Below are 21,711 nucleotides of genomic sequence, written 5' to 3'. Positions count from 1 at the left end.
GGTGTAAACAACCATGTATGAGCAGTGCCTATTAGAAGGAGGGGGTCCGACAGCTGATCATTCCAATCATTCCACCAGGAAGGAGGTACACTGCTCGTGTTGTTTGTAGTTCAACCATGCCTACATGGTCAGTACCGCAGTTCGATCACGTCCGCATTGTTACTTTGTGCCAGGAAGAGCTCTTAACAAGGGAAGTGTCTAGGCGTCTCGGAGTGAACCAAAGCGATGTTCGGACATAGAGGAGATACAGAGAGACAGGAACTGTCAGTGACATGCCTCGCTCAGGCCGCCCAAGGGCTACTACTGCAGTGGATGAACGCTACCTACAGATTATGGCTCAGAGGAACCCTGACAGAAATGCCACCATGTGGAATAATGCTTTTCATGCAGCCACAGAATATAATGTTACGACTCAAACTGGGCGCAATAGACTGCATGATGCGCAACTTCTCTCCTGACGTCCATGGCAAGGTCCACCTTTGCAACAGACAACACCATGCAGTGCAGTACAGAAGGGCCAAAGAACATGCCGAATAGCCTGCTCAGGATTGGCATCACGTTCTCTTCACCAAGCAGTGCTGCATATGTCTTCAACTGGACAATCGTCGGAGACTTGTTTGGAGGAAACCCCTCTCAGGCTGAACACCTTAAACACACTGTCCAGCAAATGCAGCATGGTGGAAGTTCCCTGCTGTTTTGGGGTGGTATTATGTGGGGCCAACGTATGTCGGTGGTGGTCATGGAAGGCACCGTAACGGCTGTACAATATGTGAATTCCATCCTCCTATCACGTAATTTGTAATTTATTTGCGTGAAACATTTAATTACATTCATAGCAGTTGGTAGTACAATACAACGGTATTTAATCTAAATTTACTTTATAATAGGAACTTAAGAATTTAGTCCAAATTATTTGACATAATAATACGTGAATTCCATCCTTCGATCTCGATAGTGCAACCATATTGGCAGCATATTGGTGAGGCATTTGTCTTCATGGACGACAATTCACGCCCCCATCATGCACATCTTGTGAATGACTTCCTTCAGGATAAAACACATCTATCGATTGAAAAGAGATGTTTATGGATGATGTGACCCAGCAACTACTCTGAGGGATTTACACCGAATTGCCGTTGAGGAGTGGGACAGTCTGGACCAACAGTGCCTTGATGAATTTGTGGATACTATGCCACGACGAATACAGGCATACATCAGTGCAAGAGGACATGCTATTGAGTATAAGAGGTACCGGTGTGTACAGCAATCTGGACCACCACCTCTGAAGGTCTCGCTGTGTGGTGGTGCAGCATGCAATGTGTGTGTTTTCATGAGCAATAAAAAGGGCGGAAATTATGTTTATGTTGATCTCTTTATTCCAATTTTCTGTACAGGTTCCAGAACTCTCAGAACAGAGGTGATGCAAAACTTTTTTAATGTGTGTACTTTGTGACTACACCTGACTATTAGAGGGAAAAATAGGTTAGCTGATCTCGCCGAAAATAAATGGGGGGGGGGGGGGCAGTATACCATATTTACTCGAATCTAAGCCGCACCTGAAAAATGAGACTCTAAATGAAGGAAAACAAATTTTCCCGAATCTAAGCGGCACCTGAAACTTGAGACTCGAAATTTAAGGGGAGAGAAAAGTTTCAGGCCGCACCTCCAAAGCGAAACAAAGTTGGTCCATTGTAATATGAGACAGAATTTAGGTCGAGTGAATGACGATACAGCTACAGTAGTTTGGTTTGAGTCGTAAGCTTAGCAGTTAAGCTTTACCAGGTAGCCATTGCTATGTGTAAGGTGCTCCGTCCGTATTTATACGGGTACCCTTCTCCTTTTTCACGTGCTTCGTCTGGTTTGAATTGATTGCTTATTTTTCTTTGATCTGATAGATGCCATTATCTTTGTTGTAAGTGTTTACGTCACTCTAAGCTGAAAATGCATGATTGTACTGTGTCATGCATTGTTTGTCGCATTCTGATGATGAGTGTTTACAGCCTGTTGCTGCTCGCGGCATGGCTTGCAATTAAAAAAAAGAGAGAGAGAGAGAGAGGAATCGTCTCATTAGCGAAACAATGGCAAGAGACTGCTATTTGTTGTTACTTACACTGCTGCTTTCTTTGATAATGATCAACAAGAACCAAATAATAGAGTGTGTATGATAGAAGATGTTCTGAACGAGAGTTTAGCGAAAATTTTTCTCCATTTGAAAATCTTTGCATTCTGCACAGAAATTAGAGTCATCTTAGATTTAAAAATCTAGTCAGTTGCCATGCTTCATTTCTGACTATCGCTATTAGGCAAAAGAATAATATTAATATAAACATGACATGATATGTATAATCTTCCATGTTTGTTGTTGTATCACTCTAGTTTCGTAGTTTATTAGGCAGACAGGATTTAAATGAGATAGCAGCAAACACGAAAGAATACATGGCAAAATGTTTATATTCATATTATTTTTATGGTGAAGAGAATACTGCATGTGATTCACAATTCAGAAAAGTTCCTATTCGCAACCATCTCTTCTCACAGGTAGGAAAAAATTCAGAACGTAGAGTTGGCCATATTGACAAACAACCCAAACAGTCTTGCCAGTCGGATTTTTGCAGTACATTGAAATGCTGCTATATTCGAAGATGAACAGTACAGAATTTGTATTTACTTCGTTGGATAATGTATGAAAATGCAGTGGTCTAAACTCAGGGCGCAGAAAAAAAAAAGCTCGTCTTACACCTTTTTTTAAATTTATTTACTGACGCAGAGATTTTGGCACCAGTATTTATCTTTGTGCCTGCAAAGCATGCCTGTGTAGTGTTACATATATTCGACGGCAGAAGTTAGTTGTGTGGGCACCTACCAACAATTTTCAGAACTTCTGCTTACTTTGCACTCGATTATAAGCTGCAGGCGGTTTTTTGGATACAAAAACAAAAAAAAAACTGCGGCTTAGATTCGAGTAAATACGGTAAGACAAAGAAAGATCACTGTGGTTACTGGTTTCAGAGAGATGCCTTTTTTAGGCACCCTGTTTGGAAGAGGTGTGAGTAACAGAAGAGCCCCACAACATGCTTACGAATGCACAGAAAACTAAGTTTAGCTTATTTTATCAAAATATTACACAGTTGAGTAATAAGTTACAACAATTTCTTTTCTGTATGGAAAATTTAGAGAGCTCTGAAAAGATCGGCGTCCTGTATTTATCTGAGCTGTGGTATAGCGAGAGGGGGAAAGGGGGTCGGTCATGCCCTCGGCACCAAATGGTCACCAAGACAAACAAGATTATCTGGAAAATATATTATTATTAGTGCACATTCTATATATTACTGTATGTTTTTCTGGAGGGGGGGGTGGGGGGAGATGCCAGTAAAGTGTAGTGTCTTATTCCAGACACCGAAGGGGGGGGGGGGTAATAAAGTGTCATGCTCCAGGTACCAGTTGTATTTGCTGTTTTGCTATGCCAGTGTATCTGAGCACCACATAAACACAAGGATATGTAAGTTATATTTAAAAGATTGCATTCCAGCATTTTACTAATGCAGAACTAATATAGGAAAAGGAGAAGTTGATACATATGTGAAGACAGAACACAAGTTCAAAAACATTGAGACAAGTAGATTTTGTAATGATCAGCTCATAGAAGCTTGTGCTCGTGAGTTAATGCTGAAAAAATTTCACTTTTAATTGTAACTGTATGTATATCGCCAATGGGAAAATTTGAAATGTTAATGAGGAATGTGGATTCCTTACTATGCTATCTGTCAGACAGCATCAAGCAGTTAATAGTCTGTGCTGACTTCAGTGTAGATTTTCCAAAGGATTCCAGTAAGGAAAAATTATCTGAAAACCTTATTTGGAGCCTACAATTTGACCTCCGTGGTCAACTTTCCAACTAGGCGGATAAAGACAGTAGGCCTTAATGATATGTTTGCTTTGCTGAAGCTCAGACCAAGAAAATAACTGTTTACCCAGTAACAAATGCTATTTGTGACCATGATGCACAATTAGTTACAATAAATACGAGGGGCATTCAGTAAGTAATGCAACACATTTTTTTCTTGGCCAACTTTGCTTGGAAAAATGTAGAATTTGTTGTGGAACGTCCCACAGATATTCATAGTCACTTGTAGAATGTTTACAGAGACCTGGCAGTGAACAGAAGCATGCTGTTGGGTGAAGTGTCTGTCGTCATTTCAACAAGGTTGCAAAAACTTGTCCAATCTCCCGCATGCCAGCTGGCAGTACACTACAGCCCAGATCTTGCACCTTCCGGCTTCCATATGTTTCGCACAATGAGGGATACACTTCGTGGAAAGCAGTACGTGGATGAAGGGGAGGTTAGTGATGCAAGTAGAGTGGTACCATGTGAGCAAACAAGCCCTCCCAATAAGGTGGCAAAAGGTCATTGCATTGACGAAGAGTATGCTGAAAAATAGGGTTTCATAACTAAAGAGTGAGAAATAATATGGTTTATTGGAATCCTGAATTAAACCAACCTGCTTCCTGAAAATTTCACTTGAGCTAATCAAAAGTGATATTTAGCAGCCATGTAAAAAAAAAATCACTAGATGGATTGGTCTTGTGAAAGGGCAAGCGAAATGGATCTGTTGGCAAGAACAAATAGAGATCTTGCAGTAGGTAGTTGCACACTACAGAAACTCCTCAAAACTACTAACAAGGGAACCTCCCCATCGCACCCCCCTCAGATTTAGTTATAAGTTAGCACAGTGGATAGGCCTTGATAAACTGAACACAGATCAATTGAGAAAACAGGAAGAAGTTGTGTGGAACTGTGAAAAAATAAGCAAAATATACAAACTGAGTAGTCCATGGGCCACATAAGCAACATCATGGGAAATGTAAGCTCAGGAGCGCCGTGGTAGCGTGAGCAGCTGCAGAACGGGAGGTCCTTGGTTCAAGTCTTCTCTCGAGTGAAAATTTTACTTTCTTTATTTTTGCATAGTTATTATCTGTCCATTCGTTAATTGACGTCTCTGTTCACTGTAATAAGTTTAGTGTCTGTGTTTTGTGACCGCATCGCAAAACCGTGCGATTAGCAGACGAAAGGACGTGCCTCTCCAATGGGAACCGAAAACATTTGATCGCAAGGTCATAGGTCAACCGATTCCTCCACAGGAAAACACATGTGATATATTCTATACGACACTGGTGACGGCATGTGCGTCACATGACATGAATATGTTGTCGACCCACCTAACTTGTACACTTGGCGAATGGGTAAAAAGATTCTTCTACCTTGCCCGATTTAGGTTTTCTTGTGGATGTGATAATCACTCCCGAAAAAGTGATGAAAACATAAGAGTTTGTCACATAAACTGAAAATAAAAAATTAAACTTTTCACTTGATGGAAGATTTGAACCCAGGACTTTTCGTTCCGCAGCTGCTCACGTTACCACGAGACCACGGCACTCCTGCGTTTCCATTATCCTTAAAGTTGCTTATCTTCCCATGAACTACTCAGTTTGTATATTTTGCTTATTTTTTCATAGTCCCACACAACTTCTTCCTGTTTTCTCAGTTGATGTGTGTTCAGTTTTTCAAGGCCTATCCACTGTGCCAACTTATAACTAAATCTGAGGGGGGTGCGATGGGGAGGTTCCCTTGTAAGAAAGGTTGTTAAAAAATTAAGAAACATGCACTTAATGGCAGAAATCAGTAATTCTTGCAACAGACTTAGACTGTATAAGTATAGGGAAATGAGAGACAAGACAACTGCCACAGGACACGATAATATCACTATTGAACTGTGTGAAAGGGCTATAAATGATGAGTCACAGGTAGCAAATATATTTAATAATAATTTCTTAAATAAAGTATCATTTCCCAAAATTTTTGAGAAGGCGATATATTCGAAAACAGTATTTCACATGAGCAACAATAATATCCCCACAAATCACGGTTTGGGTTTTGGAAGAGCTGCTATATTCACCAAATTTTAGCACTAGTTGGTATTTTCTGCAAACAATGCAAGACATTTGACTATGTGTGTTACAATATACTCCTAGATAATACTCCTCTATGGTGTTATGATGTCATATCCAACCAAAAGAATTCAGGAGTCAGCACTTAGTAATTCAGCCAGTATAGTCCAGGCACATAATGGCATCTAGACATTAAACAAGGGTAAGTGAAATTACTCAAAAACCAAAAAAGATATGTTGGCAGTAATATAAAGAATTTCTTATTTTCTTCTTATTTGTACAGTCAGAAATTTAATGTTATAACAGATCATGTAAACTCGAAGTGGTTGCTAGGCCTAAAAGACCCTTCAAACTGCTTAACATTATGGTCACTCAAATTGATTGAGTTTATTTATGAAGCAGTTCACAAGCCAGGAGTAAAGCATATGAATGCAAATACCCTAAGTAGAAAAGTAGAGGTATTACGGGCATTAGGTAAGAGTCAACCAGATTGGAAAAAGATACAGGCAGCAGACAGTGAGTATCAACTATTTAAAATGCAAGCTCAGTTTGTAATGCACGAGGGGGGGCTTATTATGAAGGTCCACTAATTGTGGTCCACACATCGTGATTCTCACAGCATTTGGTACCAAAGTATTAAAACAGCTGCATGAGCATGTATTATCAGGTCTTTGGGCTAGGAGGACTACTGATAAATGAGTTGCAGAAAGGAGTTGGTGGTAAACACTGCATAATGATGTAGGGCTGTATGTCAAAAACTTCATCCCATGTGTGAATAGAGCAGATTTAAATTATCAAATATGCAAAGGTTACTAGAAGCTGAAAAACTATTTCAAATGGTAGGACTTTTTCAACAGAACTCCGGCTAGTAACAAATACATACTCACAATGATCAATCATTTTTCAAGATATGCAGTAATGGTTGCAGGTCTGCGTCAGAAAGCTAGTACTGTCACACAGGCAATGGCAAACAATTGGTTACTAAAATTTGATGTATCTCAGAGCATATGCATAGATTGAGAGCCTAACTTTGCATGCAGTCTGATGCAACAGTTCACATCTACAGCTTAACTCCGCAAGCCAATTAATGGTGTGTGGTGGAGGGTACTTCCGGTACCACTATCTGATCCCTCCAACCCCGTTCCACTCTCGAATAGTGCATGGGAAGAATGATTGTCAATAAGCCTCTGTATTGACTCTTAATTTCTCGAATTTTCTGCTCGTGGTCAATAAGCGAGATGTATGTGGGGGACGTAATATGTCTCTGACTGCTCCTGAAAAGTGCCGTCCTGAAATTTTGAAATTTCAATAGTAAATCTCTCCATGATGCACAATGCCTCTCTTGTCACATCTACCAGTGGAGTTTATTTAGCATCTCCGTAACGCTCTCTTGCCAGCTAAACGATCTCACGATGAAACGTGCCGCTCTTCGTTGAATCTTCTCTATCTCCTGTATAAGTCCTACCTGATAGGATCCCAGATAGAGGAACAATACTCAAGAATTGGGCGAACAAGTGACTTATTAGCCACTTCTTTCGTGGATGAGTCACATTTCCTTAAGATTCTTCCGATGAATCTGAGTCTGGTGTCTGCTTTCTCCACTATCTGTTTTGTATGGTTATTCCACTGAAGGCTGCTCTGGATAGTTAGCCTGGATGTTTTATGGCAGATGCTGTCTCCAACTGTTTGTCATCAGTACTGTAGCTGTACAGTAGTGGATTTCTTTTCCTATGTAAGCGCAATATGGTACATTTATTTACTTTCAGGGTCAACTGCCAGAGTCTGCACCATTCATCAGTTCTCTGCAGGTCATTCTGCAAATTCCTACTATCTTCTGGCATTGCTACTTTGGTATAGACAACTGCATCATCTGCGAATAACCTTAAAGAGCATCTGATGCTTTCTACTAGATCATTTATACATATATTATAAATTGCAATGGTCCTATCACGCTTCCCTGTGGTACTCCGGATAATACTTTTACATCTGTCGATTTAGTTCTGTTAAGAGCAACGAGTTGAGTTCTATCTGCAAGAAAGTCTTGAATCCAATCACAGGTCTGCTCAGATACTCTGTAAGCTCTTAAACAGGAATGCATGACGGTGTCAAATGCCTTACTGAAATCAAGGAACATGGCATGAAACTGAAATCAAGGAACACAGCATGAAACTGAGCGCCGTTGTCCACTGCGCTGTGGATCTCAAGGAGGAACAGAGCGATCTGTGTTTTGCAGGATCTCTGTTTGCAGAATCCACGTTGATTTTATAGAGGAGATGTTCATTTTCCAAAAACGTTATAATCCTTGAGCATAAAAGATGTTCCATAATCCTACAATGGACTGATGACAATGATATAGGTCTATAATTGTGTGGATCTGTCTTAAGGCCTTTCTTAGAGACGGGAATGACCTGTGCTTTTTTCCAGTCGTTAGATACCTTTTGTTGCTCAAGGGATCTGCAATAAACTACTGCTAGAAGGGGAGCAAGTTCTTTCGCATAATCTTTATAGAACCTTATAGCTATCTCATCTGGTCCTGAAGCCTTTCCACTACTAAGCAATTGTAGCTGCTTTTCAATTCCGCGATCGATTATCTCAATATCTGCCATTTCAGTGTTTGTATGACTACTGAAAGGAGGGACAGTGTTACAATCTTCCGCCATGAAACAACTTTGGAAGGCCGAATTCAGTATTTCTGCCTTCTCTCTATTATCTTCCATTTTGGTGCTGGTGTGGTCGCTGAGAGAATGAATAGGTGATTGTGACCCACTTACTGATTTTACATATGATCAAAATCGCTTTGGGTTTTTGCTTAGGTTGTTTGACAACATCTTACTTTGAAAATCATTGAACGCTTCTCTCAATGCTCTCCTAACACTCATGTTCACTTCTTTCAGCTTTTGTTTGTCAGCTAGGCTTTTACTTCTCTTGAATCTGGGATGAAGTGCTCTTTGCTTACGTAGTGCTTTTCTACCACAACTATTAAACCATGGTGGATCTTTCCCATCCCTTAAAACCTTACTCGGAACATACTTGATGCTAACTGCTGAGATACTCTGAAATTTGTATCCTATCACTCTTGCTGAGCAAATATATCTTCTTATCTTTCTTAACATTCCTTGTAGGACCCATCATCATAAGTGCTGTCACAGCCTTATGATCACTGATCCCTTCCTCTACGTTAACTGATTTGATAAGTTCAGGTCTGCTTGTTGCCAGGAGGTCTAAGACATTACCCTCTCAAGTTAGTTCTCTGACTTATCTGCTCAAGGTAATTTTTTTTTCAGACAGGACATCCAGAACAATTCCACACAATTCCCTGTCTCTGGCACCAGTTTTGGTGGCATAACACTCCCAATCTATACCTGGCAAGTTGAAGTCACCCCGCATTGCAACGGCATTGTCAGGAAAATTACTAATGATATTCTGCAAGTTCTGTCTGAAGCACTCTTACAACTACAGATCCTGACCCATGTGGTCTATAAAAGCATCCAATCACCATTTTTGACCATTCTTTGGTACTCAATTTCAGCCAGATTAAGTCACATTCGAAATCTGTGATAAGCTTGCTAGATTTTATTGAATTTTTTTTACTGCAATAAACATGCTGCCACCATTGGCGACTAACCTATCCTCATGATAAACATTCCAATCTGAACTTAGGATTTCGTTGTCTTTGACTTCAGGTTTCAACCAACTTTCTGTTCTCAATACTATCTGTGCATTATAACCTTCCGTAAGTGATACTAATTCTGGGACCTTTCCTTGGATGCTCCTGCAGTTTACTAAAATCATGTTAATCTTTTCTATCTCTGATCTGTGAGGACCAAGATTCTCTGAGGTCGCTGTGGCTGATTTAATGGGCAAATCGTCTTTGCTCCCAAGGGAGGAGCTCTCTAACCTAAAAAAGCCCCATGTGCACACCACACATACTCCACTACCCTAGTAGCCATTTCCTGCGTGTAGTGCATGCCTGACCTATTAAAGGGAACCCTACAATTCTGCACCCGATAGCGGAGGTTGAGAAATTTGCATCCGATACTGTCGCAGTATCATATGAGCCTTTGGTTTAGACCTTCTATTCTGATCCAAACCAGAGGACCGCGATCAACCCTGGATATGATGCAACAAATAGACAGCTTAGCCTGCACCCTGCATCCATTGCTAGTTGCCATTTACTGCAAATCAAGAAGTTACTTACCAGCCCGTTCCATCTGCAAGCGAATTGAAAAGCAGATTATTTAATTTTTAGGCAAAACATGGTTTTACCCTCACTAAGGCTTTGGAAAATCTGGAATGTGTTGGGCAACATGCAAGTAAACTGCTACAATATAGGATAGAGCAGTGGGCATTGAAAGCAAACCCTTACACCCCACAGGGCCAAACTAAAAAGTTTTTAACAAAATGGCAAGGACTGTACCAAATCATAGAAATAGCTGCACCAGTAAATGCGATAGTACAACTAGCAACTGAGACATCTGTAGCCCATGTCAGCAGAGTGAAGCTATTTAAAGGAGCGATTGGCAGATTACTGCAGCTTTCTTCACCGTTACCAGAAAAGGAGAAGTTGCCTAGGAAAGGAAGAGAACTTAGATCCAGGGTAAAAATAAGGTCAGTCTACATGTTTTGATGAATGGTGGGGTAGGTTGAAATATACATTAGGGTTATTAGATTAACATTATTTTTCATTTACTTGTCTTTGATTTTGTAGGTATACACTGATCCAAGGGAGGTAGGGGATTGATGATAATTCTTTTAGCTCTTAGGTGGTTTACCAATGATAATGTACAGAAGGATTATCATGGCCGTAATGTTATTTCACTTTAGCAGATTGACTTTCCCACTGGGTTTCAGCATGTTGTACCTGTAATAGGAACATATATATACTTTTGTTTTATAACATATCTACTGTTACAGTTAATACTGACCAAGCTAGTTTATACATGACGATGCTATTTCCTGTTGTTTGAACACACAAGCGGTATCAATGTTTCACAATCCATCCATATAAAATTAAGTGGACAGCATCAGCAAAGGGGCACAAAACAAGACTCATGAATGGTTGTTGGTCTCAGAACAAAAAGATGAACATGTACTTTTGTCCGTAGCAGAACTAAACTACTGTATCAGAGAGAACGTTATCATTTGCCCAGTCAGGGTACAGACAAATGAACCATCATGTGAAATGCAACTATTTCCTGAGAAAATGGAAGCAGTAGAGTGTAAAAGAAAGGTACTAGTCCCACAGTCATATTTATGGAAAATTGGAGGCCAGTGGATTTACTTCCATGTTTTCACCAGGAACAGTAATTAACAACTGTTACAGAAATGCAAAATCAACAGGTATGACAAAACTTGAATTGCAAAATAGCGGATTACGAATCAACGGAACATAGCCAGAACACAGTTTCATCTTCCAGCTACTATCAGAGGAACAACAGTGGTTACCATTTCTCAACCAAAGTTGTATTGGCCAGAAGAACTGTTACAAATATTACCTGTACAGAATGTAACCTTCCGTAACAAAACCTTTGATTCCAGGCTGTTACACTTTTTAGATAACTTGATAATTTCAGAAAAGGGAAGAATGTCAGTTGACCAGATGCTACAACATATAAACGAATATCATGAGCAACACAAGCATATCATAACAAGTGTTAGTGTGTCCACATAGAGTGTTATCCTGATTCTAGTACTCATTTGTGGAGTTTACTTCTGCTTAAAATGCAAAATTTCCATTCAAATGACTCGCCAATTCATCAAATACCCATGGAATGGACACACATGAGTGATAGGAATTAAGAATAGAAACTGTAAGGCGTATTAGTAGTAGGAAAACAGGCTGGAAAGAAGATGTAAATTTAGATAATGAAGTTAACACAGACTAAGGTTAAGAGGCTTATTGTTTAGCTCAAGAAGCAACCAAGGGATTAAACTCAGAATAATATTAAACTGTAAATATAGGACATGTACAGGCTAGTTCAGTAATGGACAGAGAAAATAAAATTTGGGGTGAATTTCCTAAAGAATAGGGGAATGTTGCACCACAGAATAAAAAAAGGGAAAGAAACTAGATATTTTCTTAAGTTCATGTTAGCACAACCTCAAGCAACACCAGGCGAAGGCAGGGACTTAGCTGTGCAGCAGGAAGAAACAAACAAAATTAAAAATTGGCTGCTATGTCGGCACCAATCATCAAGCCCAAGCTACACATTCATCAAAATGTCCAAATATCCAACAAGGAAGAGAGACAGAGATATATTCCATAGCTCTTCTTACATGTAGTACCAAGTTTACCTAGAATGCAATAGCATCTTTCTGAGACTTGACTGCACAGTTAAACACCGGTAACAAATTGTTCAGCAAACGTAGTGGAACAGGGACCACTGCCCACTAGTAAAGGAGCAGGCCATATTTGGTCATAATAGCAGAGCCTTGCATCAGTACCTCTATCCAGCCCATAAATACCACAGTCCTCCAGCTCTGAATTCTGTTTTTCGGTAGGATTGGTGGCATTCATATTGAAGCAGTTGATTCAATTATTATTACAATGTAGTGACATCAATGTGTTAGGTGTTCAAGCATTTCTTGCGAGCATGCTACTTGTTTTCCCAAGATGGCAACATCCAAGTAACCATGACTTTGCATTGGTCACATACCATGTTGCTGATGAGGAGAATTCCAACACAAGTACTTCTCACAGTACTTACTGTGCCAGCGTCATCATCACTGCTTGTTGAGTGGGCCATCCCGTGCATCTGTTCCTGGCCCTCGCTGCAGGCACTTCTGGGTGCTGAGGGGCCACCTGTCTGGTGGGCCCAGGATCAGCTGACTACAGGATTTCCAATAATGTTGCACATCATGAAGGGTCCTTGTGGTTCATTGTCACTTTCCGGAGCAGTCGAGGGTGCTCTAATGCAGTGTGGGGGACATGCTCACACTACAGCTTTGCCTGTATACCGCCAGACATCAACCCACAAGACTTCAGCCAAAATGCTGGAGTAGCGGCCTTGCCAGCCAGCCGAGCCAAAAACTGGAGTTGTGGAATTCCACTATATCACCGGCATGAGGTGTTAGCCGAGGCTGATGAGAAGTAACAGAACATTAAATCTGAATGAATAAATGTTAACTTGCTGATCACATTCTAGTAGCACTGAATGATGTGCTACAGCTTCCATGACACCACCCTGACGACATAGAGGTGTCTCTGTTCTGCACCTTTAGTGTCCATGCAGTTGAGTGGATTTGTAAATGTGTTTGCCATATGACATTAATTTGGTACTTGTTCAGTGTTCAGTGTAATACCATCTTAAATTAACTTTTGTTTGACACAAAAAATTCAAAATTGAGAAATTATAATTTGTCATGTGGCCCTGCTGGTAATTCTGTTAACATCTAAGTTCAAAATGTCTCTGAGCATTATGGGACTTAACATCTTAGGTCATCAGTCCCCTAGAACTTAGAACTACTTAAACCTAACTAACCTAAGGACATCACACACATCCATGCCCGAGGCAGGATTCGAACCTGCGACCGTAGCAGTCCCACGGTTCCAGACTGCAGCGCCTAGAACCGCACGGCAACATCTAAGTAGAATTATCTTCCAACAATGAAGTTTCCTCATTAGTTCTTGATTTCCAATATCAGACCAGTGACTTGCTTGCTGCAAAATAGTTCCTTGGCATATGTAATTATGGTGACATACATTTGGTCTCTGTATTGAAGATAACATTGTGCTCTTCCAGACCTTCCCTACATCAGGTGTATCTTCCACTGAAGAAGTTGTTTGATCATGTTTATTTATTTTTTTGACCAATCACTAGCTAAACCATCATCCATAGAAGTGTCATTACGTAGCACTGGCCTACTTCCCCAGTGTGGAGATATTGTAAGGTTTTTTTCCAGTAATTCATGGGTCAAATATGATGTATCCAGTCTGAATGACCTCAATGAGCTTTCATCCAGAGGCAAAAACTATAAATTATTTGGAATAGCCCGCTGAGGGCAATTGTTGTTCCATTGTATCCCACTTTGTGCAACAGTCTTGTGGAACACTTGTATAATTTTGTCTCAAAAATATGCAGCCTGTTGATAAGAAAAATTTTCCATACGAGCATCTGATATGAACTCTTCCCATCAACTGTGCTTAGCCCATAGACTTAAGCAAATTCTTTGACAAGAGCCTTGTTTTTGAAAGCTCTATGGCAGTTTTATATGCACACCCATTTGGTTGATCCATGTAAGGATTTACAATCATCTGCTTTGTACCATAGGATTTTAAATGATTGTGGAGGACCATTTTATTGTCAGATTTGTAACCAATGGCACAATGAACCTCTTTGACTGGATAAACAAATCTGTCTACTTGTTTTAGTTGTGCTTTGTACACACTTCGAAAACAGTTTTGCATCACCCTGGTTCCCAGAACGCCTGAAGATAAGACGTTGACTGTGGATATTGTATCACAGACACGGTCCCTTTAACTGTACAGAGAGATCACTAAACTCACCCAAAGATGTAAACAACCATGCATGAGCAGCACCTATTTGATAGAGGGGGTCCAACAGCTGATCAGTTCCAGTCATTCCACCAGGTAGGAGGTACACGGCTTGTGTTGTCTTTAGTTCAACTGTGCCTACACGGTCAATACCGCAATTTGATCATGTCCACATTGTTACTTTGTGCCAGGAAGGGCCCTCAACAAGCAAAAGTGTCCAAGCGTCTCGGGGTGAACCAAGGGGACGTTGTTCGGACATGGAGGAGTTACTGAGAGACAGGGACTGTCGATGACATACCTTGCTCAGGCCACCCAAGGGCTACTACTGCAGTGGATGACCACTACCTATGGATTATGGCTTGGAGGAACCCTGACAGCAATGCCACCATATTGAATAATGCTTTTTCCGCAACAACAGGACATCGTGTTACAACTCAAACAGTGCGCAATAGGCTACATGATGCGCAACTTCACTCCTGACGTCCATGGTGAGGTCCATCTTTGCAACCACAACACCATGCAACACTGTAAAGGTGGGCCCAACATCATGCTGAATGGACCACTCAGGATTGGCATCACATTCTCTTCACTGATGCGTGTCGCATATGCCTTCAACCAGAGAATTGTCAAAGACGTGTTTGGAGGCAACCTGGTCAGTCTGAACACCTTAGACACACAGTCCAGCGAGTGCAACAAGGTGGAGGTTCTCTGCTGTTTTGGGGTGGCATTATGGGGGGCCGACATACGCCACTGGTGGTCATGGAAGGTGCCATAACGGCTGTACAATACCTGAGTGCCATTCTCCAACTGATAGTGCAACCATATTGGCGAGTCGTTCGACTTCGTGACGACAGTTTGCACCCCCATTGTGCCCATCTTGTGAATGACTTCCTTCTAGATAACATCATCGCTCGACTAGAGTTCCAGCATGTTCTCCAGACGTGAACCCTGTCGAATATGCCTGGGATAGATTGAAAAGGGCTGTTTATGGATGATGTGACCCACCAACCAGTCCGAGGGATCTATGCCGAATCACTGTTGGGGAGTAGGACAATCTGGACCAGCAGTGCCTTGATAAACTTGTGGATAGTATGCCACGACGAATACAGGCATATATCAATGCAAGGGGACGTGCACTGGCTATTGGACGTACCGGTGGGTACAGCAATCTGGACCACCACCTCTGAAGGTCTCACTGTATGGTGGTACAACATGCAATGTGCAGTTTTCATGAGCGGTAAAAAGGGCGGAAATGATGTTTATGTAGATCTCTATTCCAATTTTCTGTACAGGTTCCGGAACTCTCGGAACCGAGGTGATGCAAAACTTTTTTTGATGTGTGTACTTTGTTAATCATCGTCACTGATATCGGTTTCAAAATGGACATCCTCAAAGACCATGTCTATTTTATTATGTTACATCTAATATATTTCAGTCCTCAGAAGGCTTCTGAACTGTTTGTCCTAAGCAGTTTTGAGGGGGGGGGGGGGGGGATTTGTGTTATTTCACAAGATACTTCAAAAACTGTGATAATTACAGTCTCTCCCAATAATGACAATATGATTGAGTAACATAACACTTGTGAGCCAGCCAAAAAGTTATGACCATTGCCCATTACAAGACGGAATGCTACATGGTAGCATGGTAGTGTTGCAGGTGCATGATGCAGTAAGGAGAGAGTATAGTGAGAGCACATATGAATGAACAGTCACTCTAGTGACAATAAGGACTGCAAATAGGGAAATGTAGTGACGAAAATGGCTTTAACAAAGGGCAGATTGGTTATAATGTTGGACATCCACAGCTACAGAAGTTAGAGGTCAGGGGTTTACCACTATGTAAAGCTGGATAGTTGGTAATCTTTGGCAGATCTTATAACAAGAATACAAAGATGGTGCAGCCACAAGTATTTGAGACTACACGGCTCAGCACACAATGTTGAACATGGGCCTTCACAGTAGGTGTCCTCCACATATCCCTATGCAGACCCAGCAGCATTAACATTTACGATTGCAGTGGGAACAGGATCATAAAGATTGGATTGTGGATCAATGGAAACATATCACTTGGTTGGATGTATTATGTTTCTTGTTACACCAGATCAATAGTCACGTCCGGATGCACTGTCACCCAGACAAGTGGCTGCTTGAAATGTGCACCGTGCCAGGGACACAGACTGGTGGGGGACGCACCTTGTTATGGATTACTTTCTCTGGTAATTGTGGTAGTAATTGAAGACACCTTGGCAGCTGTGGACTACATGAACACTGTTGCAGACAACATTCATCCCAACATACCGACTGTCTTCACTGACAGCAATGGCATTTTCGAGCAAGTTCAGTGCCCATCTCATAAATCTAGAATCCTACAACAGTGATTTGAGAAGGGTGATAGCGAACTCACGTTGATGTCTTTGCCACCAGATTCACCTGATTTGAACCTAGTGGAACACACCACAGTCATTATTGTGAACCAGCTCTGTGTACACAAACCGCGGTCTATAATTTACAGATTATGTGACCTGTGCTTGGATGTCTGATACCAAAATTAAAAAGGACCTTTTGAGTCCATGCCATGCAGAGTTGTTCCAAAAGTAGACCATCATGTTGTTATCCAAGTGGTGACAATATTTTGGCTCATCAGTGTATGTGTTAGTGTGTTGAGGGTACCTTTAAATTTTCATTTAAATCTGGGGGCAAGTATGGTGGTCGATAGAAAGCCTAATTATAAGTTGATATCCATACTTCATACTGATTGTGGCCAAACAGTACCACAAGCTGTTTCAATTTCTATTTAAATGGATCTGAGTACCTAGTTTACTGTGTGAAACACACTACTTCCATTTTCCATTACCCCATCCTTTTGATGTACAGTTAGATTTCTCCAAAAATCTCCATTCTGTGAATTCTTTGTTTTAGCCAATTTTCTGTATCCTTTATTATATGCTATTTAGGACAGCTTCAACCTGGGAAGTTGTTGTGAATGCACTGGCAGTCGATTACAGTGATTTTAATATTCTTATCTGTGGGAAGCATTTCCTTCAGTCTTACTGTAATACTTCAGAGTCTCCTACAGTTGTCCTTAATCTGGATTGGATGCAGAGTCACCTAAGCTAAAAAAAAACCTTTTGTGTGCACTCCGCAGTCAGTCACCTGAGTAACTACCACTGATGTGTAGTACACCTGCGATTCATTTAGCAGAACCCTACAGCTCTCATCCTTTATTGCACAAGTCCAAGAACCCACAGCCTAGCTTTTCACAAAACCTTCACAGTCTCTTGTTCAGTCGTCTACTTGGCTAGAAACCAGAAGGGACCCAATATGTTCTGAGGAAAATTCTGTAGATTGTGAATTCCATGAGTAAGTCTAGTATTCTCTTCCTCAGCCCGTTGTTGGAATGCTTGTAACATGCACCTTGGACCCCAAGCAAAAGAAGTGTATTCCAGCACGCTACATAACTTGCACCTGGTTACTCCTTGTTCCGCCATCAACTTCTGGAACAGCCTCTTTCGAATGTTTAATAGAAGCATTCGCACTGCATGTACAAGGTGATCCTTCCCAACCTTTGCTGCCTTTCATCTTAGGTATACCATTATTTGTCATATGTTCAGCCTGCCAACAATTCATAGACTCCTAAATTTTTTAATTTGCTTTCCCCTAACACAGGCACAGTAGACTTCCATACAAGTGAAGTGTGTTGCACTGGCTCAGTTTCAGTGGGAGACAGCAGCTCAGATTGCCAGTAAGAGATTTTTTATGTAGAACTTGAGTTCTCTCTGATTCCTTCCTAAGCAGGACCCATAGATGTACTGATAACTTGTCACTCGCAATCTAGTTTTTGAGTAGAGACAGGACGTGTAGTTTTCAGATAGGAGACAGTATCCACAGGACAGATTAATACCTGAGGCACCTTTGATGCCTCTGGTACATGAATTTCCGTAGTTAACCCAACACAACTATTCACAGCACCTTCCATTCACTTGGCAGCAGAGCAAGTTCCAGTTGCTTATGAACAGCAACTAAATCGTCCCATTTCCAAGAAGAAACACTGTGGTGCTGTATTCCGACTGTTCAAATAATTTTACATTAACCTAAGTGATTCGATTTTAATTTCAAGGTCTGTTATACTACAAGGACTGAGAGTTTCATTTACTGTTTGAATTTATAGCACCAAAGGAATGTTTTTTGTGATATGACAAGAGAAAAACTTGAAATCTAATACACAACTTCTTGAAGATAACTTTATATCTCAACTTTTTTTGTGGTTACCTTCACTAACAAATTTGTGAGACAGTATCTAAAATGGTTGTAATATATTGGAGATGTAGTGACACACATTGCTGTCGGAAGGTAAACTTAATCTAACATAGTGTGAAAGTTAATTATCGACTCCATTGAAGGCAATCTCAAAATCTAAACACGTTGTTGTTTTTTTTCTTACAGAATTTAATTCACCCAGATTGCATAAAAATACACAACGATTACTAGTTTCAGCAAAACTAAATTGCCATCTCGGTTCATTTGTTCAGAACTACTACTACTTTTTTTTATTTTTTTTTTTAATGTGTCCAATTAATGTGAACAGTCGATGGAATGGATTGGCCCAGGAAAAAAAAAATAATAAATACATAAATAAAAAATGAAATTTTCTGTGCAAATTATCTGAAGATGGCAGTTTAATTTCGCTGAAACTAGTAATCATTGTGTCTTTTTATGCAATCTTGGTGAATAAACTTCTAAGAACAACAACTGTGTAATAATATGAGCAAAACACAAAATTACACCACAGAAATTGACTTGGCAAGAGCTAAAGTTGTCTTATGATCATGACATTTAAAGCAATGACTTGGAGAAACATGTCAGTGGATAGTAATAATGGAAATACTGCACTAATCACATAAGTATTTACACTGCAATTAGGGGACACAATTTCCTGTAAAGAAATTGCAGTCACAGTTTGCAGAGTACGCAACTGTAACTCACAATTTGTTGCAAGATACGCTTTGTATAGCACTTCACACCTTCCAAAAATTCTCAAAAATATACCTTTTATTACACAAGTATTGGATAAACCTGGGGGAACAGCTGAATGAAGAAAAGGCACAAATGTAGTTAACAATTGATGTTAAATAGTATGAATTTCTCATGGCATGGCACTTGCAAATATGTGATAGATTATGGGAGGATACCAACAGTTTGTGTGTGTGTGTGTGTGTGTGTGTGTGTGTGTGTGTGTGTGTGTGTGTGCGCACGCATGTGACACATACAATTGAAATGCAATAGTGGAGAAACAACAAATATCATTTTCTGTTTAGGGCACCGAACTTGAACTGGTAATCAAATTATAGGTCATACGCTTAATCCCAGAACATGCTTAATTTTTGTGTTGAAAGCAGTAGAAAGATAGCTCACTAAGGGTTTCTCTGTTTTCTTAAATGTCATTTAAAATAACAAACTGATACAGTTCTACAGTTAGGAACTGTATTCACTGACATAAGAATAATGTATATCATTTATCCAGCAATATCTTCAAGACAACTATTTAAGCAGTGAAGCACACTAACAGTCAAGACCCCACAATATATTTACTCTGTTATGACCTTTACCTTTAATGGCCGGTCAGCTTAATGATGATATTCACAAATTTCATTATCTGCAATAAAAATGATGTCCCTCCTTCACAACTTTACCTTATTTTAGCACAGAAAGAGTACGTATGCAACCATAAATAAAAGACTGCCTCACCTTTAAATTTGAGTTACTGATATGCAGTGCACTTTGAGAAATTATTTTCAACTCGTGCTCCTTCAAAGTGGAATCATTTAATAATTACGTATAACAGTAAATAAGTTGTTACTGAATGTTAGATTGCTTATAAGTTTTTTATTTGTTTATTTAGTCTTGCTTGGATAATTTCAGCAGTATATACATTTAAGTGCTGTTTACATTGCCATTGCAGTTTTGATATGCTTTTTATTTGTGTTTTTTATGTACTTACGCTAAGAAATGGCACTGTGAATTGAAATAAACTTTGGCTGTTCCAGGTTTCCAATTATTTCTGTAATTCTGTGTCCATCGGAGGAACGTAGTTCAGTCATTCACAGAGATGGCCGCTATTATAACGACAGAACTCTGTTATTCGTTGGAAATTGTATGGTATATTTCAGCAGTTGAAGAATTGTGTGTGTGTGTGTGTGTGTGTGTGTGTGTGTGTGTGTGTGTGTGTGTAAAATGAACAAAGTGCATTGAAGTAATTTATCAACTTAAATGACTCAAGCAGTCATTATAAAATTACTCCATATTAATGTTATATTTATTAGCAATGTCCATGTGTTTATAATTTATTGTTTGAAGCAGCTGAGTGTTGTATACTTATGCTTATGAATGAAGTGAAACAGTCTTTTTATGCATTATTGTTATTTTTCTTCCTGTGCTCAAGTGGAAGCTTTAATCTACAGAAGAGAAGTCGGTGGGGCGGGCGAGGGGGGGGGGTCGAATGTTTGTGTCTTCCATTTACAATTGCATTCCGTGTTACTCATGTAATATAATAAAACTGTGTATAATAACATATGTAAATTGTAAATATGACACGGCGACTTTGAAAATGATGTTCCTTTTGCACATTGCAAGGTAATGTGCAGCCATGATGATATTCTTTTTCTGTTATATATTATTGTTTTGTATAATGTATTTCCCCTTGTCCAATACACATTTTTTTAAATTATGTGTTTTTATTATTTTGCTCCATGCAGATCCATGAAACTTTTTTGATATGGTATTATACGTTGTGAAGACCAGGTATTGTTATTTCTGTGTAACAAAAGTTTTCCATAACAAAGTTTTAACCAAGTTTTACTAATCATCACTCAAATGTGATTGGAATCTAATAACAGATTATCTGAAATCAAGAGTCAGGACTGGTTATGGTGTATCGACAGTTACAATCATTACTACCTCACAGTGTTTATGTTAGGTCTCCAACTCGTATGAGAATTGTGATTGATCTTGCTGATCCTTTCCACCTACTTGTTTTTGATCATATTTCCTTTATTATGTCTTTCCTTTTTTACTGGAAGTTGAACCAAATAATTGTGTGTCAAGTTTTAACAGACATACTCTGATTATTCATAATAAACTGTTTTGTAAGGTAGTGTTACTAGATTTTCATATTCTGACTTTTACATGATAACTGAATTGTCCTGTCTTTGTTCAAATATCTGTTCAACCTGTGTTGTGTACACTTACACTTCCATGCTCTGCAGTGCATTTAAT

General features: G+C 39.8%; 1 protein-coding gene across 1 annotated transcript in view; it reads left to right on the top strand.

Moving 5' to 3' along the window:
* Positions 1-21,163, top strand: part of LOC126254107 (uncharacterized) — a 285,482-nt gene extending 264,319 nt beyond the window's left edge. The window contains exon 15 of the mRNA XM_049955283.1: positions 20,484-21,163. The gene's annotated coding sequence lies outside the window, so the exon portion shown is untranslated. The remainder of the gene's footprint in view (positions 1-20,483) is intronic.
* The last annotated feature ends 548 nt before the right edge of the window (positions 21,164-21,711 follow it).

The sequence above is a fragment of the Schistocerca nitens genome, chromosome 1 (assembly GCF_023898315.1).
Source record: "Schistocerca nitens isolate TAMUIC-IGC-003100 chromosome 1, iqSchNite1.1, whole genome shotgun sequence".
In the NCBI taxonomy this organism is placed as follows: domain Eukaryota; kingdom Metazoa; phylum Arthropoda; class Insecta; order Orthoptera; family Acrididae; genus Schistocerca; species Schistocerca nitens.
Note: the sequence above shows the minus strand (reverse complement) of the source record. Positions and strands in the feature narration are given on the sequence as shown.